The sequence below is a fragment of the Mastomys coucha genome, unplaced genomic scaffold (assembly GCF_008632895.1).
Source record: "Mastomys coucha isolate ucsf_1 unplaced genomic scaffold, UCSF_Mcou_1 pScaffold8, whole genome shotgun sequence".
Lineage (NCBI taxonomy): Eukaryota > Metazoa > Chordata > Mammalia > Rodentia > Muridae > Mastomys > Mastomys coucha.
This window is the reverse complement of record NW_022196914.1, coordinates 70,289,692-70,296,311: the sequence shown is the minus strand read 5'-3', so window position 1 is coordinate 70,296,311 and position 6,620 is coordinate 70,289,692. Positions and strand designations below refer to the sequence as shown.

Genomic DNA, 6,620 nt, shown 5'->3' with positions numbered 1-6,620 from the left:
TATATATATATATATATATATATATATATATAAGGATATATGCATGTATGTATGCATATATATATACATACAAGGATATATGCATGTATGTATGCATCCATGTTTGCATTCATGCATACATTGTATGTGTATACTTTGAGATGGGATCTTACTACATTGCTCAAGCTAGCTTTGAATTATCTGCCCACTTCAGCCTCCAGAGTAGATAGGTTTACAAGTTTGTATGTATAACTGTGCTTGGCTCTTCCTGCCTTCATGATGTATGCTATTGAGACATGTAAGGTGATGCTCCTCATTCTTTTCTTCTTCATTTTCTCTCTTCAAAGAGCAATCAAAAGCCCCATCCATGTTTACAGCTTCTCTGTGATGTGCTAGTTGCTGTGAAATTCAAGAACATGAAAGGTTCAATGGCCTAGACCTAGGAAAGACCTTAAAATATCCTGCTGAGAAAAATCACACACAAGATCAGCTGCTGTCCACTGAGGGTCTGAGGTGGTACATAAGTCATTCATCTGGGAGTGCTGCTGGAGTTCAGAGCCGGGGAGTGGGGGTGGGGGGTGGGGTGGGAGTATGGACTGAGGCTAAGTGAGTAGAGAACAAGAAGGAAGGTGTCCTGGATGAAAGTCTGCAACAGACTCTGGTTAAGAAAGTCAGGTCGACATCGTTTCCTAATAGAAGACATTGCTGGAGCCTGAAAAAGGCTTACACTCGTGGACTGGGTAATAAAGGAGTGGAAGTGATTCCTTCCAGGGAGACGAGGAAAAGAAAGTTGAAAACATAATGTGTGGCCTCAAGCTAATAGATATTGTGGACATTAGCTAAGTGCACTAATTGGTCCAGGAGATCAGCCAGACTAGAGACAAGGCTGGGCATTAGGAAGCCACTGTAGCTGTAGGAGGTACAGAGAGAAGCTGGCTCCTGGAGGGGTCCTCCTGTAATGCTGCCATCATAGGTCCCAGAGCAATGGGTTCAAACAGCAGTTTGGTAAGCCAGCATCATGTGGAAAACTTGGGCAAAGTGTTTTCTCTGTATTTCAGTTTGTTCCTTTGTATGGACCCCAAAGTACATCACCTAGAAGGTTACTCCAGCCATTTTCACACATTTTGTTGGATTTTTAAGATTCTTATTGGATTTTTAAGACTATCATAATATCTACATCACTATTTCTTTTTAATTGGACTTGCTTAGATTTAAATGCATGATGTATTTGTAAAATATTTATTAAGTCTACTACATATAATTCACAAGAGCTGCTTTTTTTTTTATGACAATTATCTCCTCCCTATCTCTTCCCATCACATAAAACTAACAGACAATCTTGCTTTGGTATGTACTTTTGATACTGATGGGAGACCACAGCTCCCTGTACCTCTCTAAAAATAAACACAATTAACAGGTTAACAATAATTCAGCACATCCACTATTGTACTGGAAAACGATTCAATATTTTGAAAGTTTTCTGTCTTTGTGCGCTCCAGGCCCTAGCTTACCCTTTCAGTACCCCTTCAAAATTCCCCAAGTAATTATTAAATAGAAGTCAACTTCTGTGGGGTGTCACCATGGCCTTCTGGATGTCTCCATTCATTCATCTGGATTTGGAAAGATTAAATGAGATCCTGTGGCTTATATTTATCAGTGAGATATAGATGTGTAACACAAACTTATATATGTATATTCTATATTATAACATAGATGACTTGCTCAAAGTTAGATGTATAATGAATGTTACTGTTAACTGTGTTCATTTTTGAAGATATGCGAGTGCTGGTTGCTAGTATAAAATCATGCACAGGAATTATGTGATAGTTGTATTTGTTTGAAATAAGATGGTGGTAGCTACCGCAATAACTAATTCTTATGTTTTGCATGAATGTGTATGTACATGTATACACATATATTCATGTTAAAAATTGTTAATAGAGTCTTTACTAAGCCATAGATTTCAGTTTAAATGAATTAGAGGAATATGACAAATATACACATATATAATGCAAGTTTAATCTATATACAATTTAATCAGTATATATTTAAACAAATATAAGTGTGTCTATGTATATTACATATATATGTATATTATATATATGTGCATATATATATATATTATATACACACAGATTCACATTTTATCCAGTATAAAGAGAATGGAAACAGAACCTCATGAAATAATATTTTTCTTATAACGCCCAGTTCACTCTGTTGTTTCTATTCTACATAATCTACTAAAGTATGGATATGACCCACTAGGTTGAATTTGAAGCATACCAATTAATTTGAAAACATAAGAGTCAGAATTAGCTTGTCTGATGAGTGCTAGTTTTTTTGTTTTTTGTTTTTTGTTTTTTTTTGTTCCCCGGAGGGGTGCACCGTTCCTGGAGGTACTGCAATACCAGGTCAATGCGTGGAGTGGACGGAGCAAGCTCCTATTCCAATTCTTACTTCCAAAAATCCATTTAATATATTGTCCTTGGATAGAGGACGTATCAGATATTAAACAGATAAGAACAGATACTACACTTGATCTTAGCCAAAAGGCCGAGGAGCGATGAGTGCTAGTTTTATTCTTGTGCTTCCTCCCTCCCCTCCGTAATGCACTTCCTCTCTGCTTCTCTCCTTCATGTGAGAAGGACAGCATTGAACTGACTGTGGTGTAAGCTGTCTAACAAGTATGCATTTATAAATATGTTCTCCACACATTTATGAATTTCCTTGGAGCACTATAGGTGTGCCACCTGGGCATATAAAGCACTCACTGTGTGGCCATAAAAGCCACCATTTAAGAGAGTGAATAAATGAATGAATGAAAATGACTCTGGTTAATAGGATTGCAAAGAGCACAAAAGACTATTGGAATGTTGGCCACTTGTTGCTAGATTTTTGTCCGTTCAAAATCCTATATTTAAATTATTAACTCACCATTTTTTTTAAAGTTTTTAAAAGTTAAATACTTCAAGAAACAAACAATTAAGAGCATAGGGTTTAGTGATCATACCCCCTACCCACACTGGTGTGTGTGTGTGTGTGTGTGTGTGTGTGTGTCTGTGTTCAGGTGTGCTGACCAGTTTTATGTCAACTTGACACAAACTAGAGTCATCTAAGAGAAAGGAAACCTGGGAACCTCAGCTGTGAAAGCGCCTTCATAAGATCAGGCTGCAGACAAACCTGTAGGGTATTTTCTTAATGATTTCTACAGTGATTGATATGGAAGGTCGAAGTCCACTGTGGGCGGTGCCACCCCTAGACTGTTGGTCATGGGGTCCATAAGAAAGCAGGCTGAGCAAGCCAGGGATATCAAGCTAGTAAGTAGCAGTCCTCCATAGTCTTTTTCATTGTCTCTGTCTCATCTCCGGTTCCTGCCCTGTTTGAGTTCCTGTCCTGACTTCCTTCAGAAATGAACAGTGATGTGGAAGCTTAAGCCAGAGAAACCTTTTCTTCCCCATGAAGCTTTGGTCATGGTGTTGTATCACAGCAATAATAACCCTAAATAAGACTCTGTCTCTCTCACTCTCTATGTCTCCATCTCTCTCTCTCTCTCTCTGTCGCATGCACATGCATCTTGTGTATTTGTCTATGTGAAACACTCAGACAAATGTTTGCCATAGCCTATCTGTGGAAGTCCCAGGACAACCTCAGGTATTGTTCCTTCTGACTGATTTGAGGCAGTCTCTCTTGCTGCTTGCTGCTTCGTATGCCAGGCTACCTGAGCCACAGCCTCTGGGGATTCTCTTGTTTCCACTTCCATCTCACCATAGGAGCAGTGAGATTACGGGCCTATGCACTCATATTTAGCTCCTAAGGGTTCTGAGAATTCAAACTCAGATCCTTGTACTCGTGTGGCAAGAAGTTCACCCATTGATGCATCTCACAGCCTTGAGCTTGCCTTCTCCTATCAACAGTCTTGACCATTAGTAACAGAAACTTTCCAAAGAGTAGGATTGTGGCAAGTCCCATGGGGAGTTGATAATTTCAAGGTAGAAAAATTAAACACTGCCAAGCATAGTGGCATATACATGTATCCCCAGAATTCAGGAGGCTGAAGCAGGAAGGGGTGTAAAGGCTATGAGTTTAAAGCAAGACTGACAAACATAGTAAAATCCATCTCAAAAAAAAATAATAATTAAAAAATAAAGGTGCATCTTGAAAGTGGAATGCTCATATGGGGCCAGTGAAAGACTATTTGATTCAAAGTCAAGAGACAGATTTTTTTTTTCTGGCTCAGCAGTTACTCAGGAATGGCCTAACCCAATTGATTTCAGCTGTCACTGGACCAACTGGACATTCTATAAGCTGAGCTTCAAGAAACAAAAACTGACCCCAAATACTTGACCCTGATGGCATAACACTGATCTATGACCCAACAGAGCAGAGAACACTATTTCCAAAAGTCACACCTGTGTACTAGCCCTCCCCTGAATAGGGAAAGCACATCATTCCACTTGGCCCTTATTCTCCTGAGCAGTTCTTTAAAATCTTAAAAATTAGCTATTCCCTGCATTTCGGGGGACCATTTCTACTTTCAATACCTCTCATGTAATCTTCTATTTCTAGAGCATCTCATCAATGGAAGAAATATATACCCTTAACTCCACAAATATCCTAGACTTTTAATGATCTGTATTTCATCCGCACTTCAGTGAGTCTCTGCAAAGGCCCTCTAGAGGCAACTCTCCTGGCCAGTCTTCTACATCTATAGATACCTTCACCTCCACATCTTGATATCAAGTTTCCTGTCAGCCCTGTCTACAGAGTTGGCCACAGTAAGTTTTTTTTTTTTTAATTTCTATTTATTTTTCTTACTTGCCACTGGATCATCCAGATGGTCAAGTTCCTGCCTTTCATTGCCTGCTTCCGTCATGTGGAAGCTCCCTAGAGGAAGCTCTGCTTAGACTCCAGTGACGCAGATGATCAGGAAGGCCCAGGGTGGAGGAAGTTGGTCCTCAAGTCACTGAGGGAGGGAGACACTCAGCTGATCCAGGGGAAGAGGTTCGGGAGTTAAAGGGAATTCACAGCATCAGTTTTGTTTCACGTAAGAGTGAGTCTTTCCCACAGACAAAGTTAGACAACTAGATGCTACTATGATCCTCCTGTGTCTATTGAAATATTTGCTTTACTCCTTATCTCTCAATAAAAGGTTGTAGAGTGCCCAGACGACCTGGGATTCTATGCGATGCTCCATGTACAGAGCTATATCAGAAGCTCTTTGGCTTTAAGAAGTTCATAGTCTGGAGACACTGCTTGACAAAGCAACAATAGCCTGATCTCCACAGTGTACTTAGGACAAGAGGAATTCAGGGAAATTTAACAAAGGTCATGGGACGGACCCATGGTTCCCAGGAAGGGATGTCAGTACACTGGTTTTGCAGACTTGATTAGGGTCTAGAGGACAATGTGGTTCATGGGAACAGCAAAGATTCCACTTAGCTCTTTCATACTGGGAACAAAATAGTATCTGTATTCTCTAACCCTCCAAATTGTCTACAGTGGAAGCCTCAGTGTAATGGAGTCAAGGGCAGTGGGCTACAATGCTGAAGCAAAGGAGAAAAAAAATCCTGTCTAAGTGCCTAAAAGTATAGGAAAGTTTTGCCAGTCCAAAGCTGATGATACCCAGGATGCATTGTCTGGAAATGGCCATTCCAGAGACAATTGTTAGGAGACAGAACAGAAAACCTGTAGGCTTCCAGATAAAGAGGAGAAGAGAACACAGCATTTTCTGGACCTGATTCCATCTTACAGTTGAAGTTGTGTGCTTGCAGCCACCATTGTCTCCCTCTTCCCCTTCAGCTCCACTTCCTGTGGTGCTCTTAGCACACTGTGGGACAATCAATCTCAACTGTCATCTTGATGAGATCTACACTGGTCTGGGAGATGAGCCTCTGGACATGCCTGTGGGAGACTGCCCTGATTGGATTAGTTGATAAGAGAAGATCCACCTACCTAGGCAGGTACCATTCAAGATGTCAGATTATGGAACAAGGGCATCTCTGTCTCTAGACTTAACCACAGAGAGCACCATAGAAGCTTGACGTCCTCCTATGAGAGATTTAATTTACATATCTTTATTCTCTATTTTGTAAAATGACAAAATAGTATAGGGACACCATGGATTGTTTCTAGTTATTAAATAAGACTCTGACTATAAAGTGGCCACACCTGAAAAATGGTAAGTGCTCAGAAAGCTGTAAAATTATGAATTCTTTGTGCAGGCAACTGGAGTGTGGTGGGACGTTAGCTATGTCGAGAGCTCTCTTCAGCACTGTGCTCTTCCTGCAGATGCTGTTAGCCATCACTGAAATGTGACAATCATTTAGCCTTCCCAGTTTGGAAATTGTTAAAAGCACTAATTGTGGACATCTCTCTCAGATTACTTACCTAATTAAACAAGGCTATTTAGCTCTGACATCCTAAATCTGCAGATTGTCCACGATTTGGTTAGAGCAACTCAGATGGTTGGTAGGGACAAGTTTGAGGGTGGAAAGGAAACAGGTAGGAAGCTCTGGGTTGAGAGAACCTGACCAAAGAGTATATTGGCCTTTTACTTCTGACACATTGTGCAGGATTAAGAGGGTACTGGGAAAAATCTAGGTAACTAAGAAATGGGGATATATATATATATATATATATAT

At 40.2% G+C, this 6,620-nt stretch overlaps 1 protein-coding gene, 1 long non-coding RNA gene and 1 other non-coding gene across 12 annotated transcripts in view; 1 reads left to right on the top strand and 2 right to left on the bottom strand.

Moving 5' to 3' along the window:
• Window positions 1-6,620, bottom strand: part of Pde4d (phosphodiesterase 4D) — a 1,511,116-nt gene that overhangs the window by 64,131 nt on the left and 1,440,365 nt on the right. The gene's annotated exons all lie outside the window — the stretch shown is intronic.
• LOC116083188 overlaps window positions 1-6,620 on the top strand; it is an 88,291-nt gene that overhangs the window by 5,638 nt on the left and 76,033 nt on the right. The gene's annotated exons all lie outside the window — the stretch shown is intronic.
• LOC116084045 lies at window positions 2,354-2,544 on the bottom strand. The gene has a single exon (XR_004116011.1). It is a non-coding gene; the product is annotated as a U2 spliceosomal RNA (small nuclear RNA).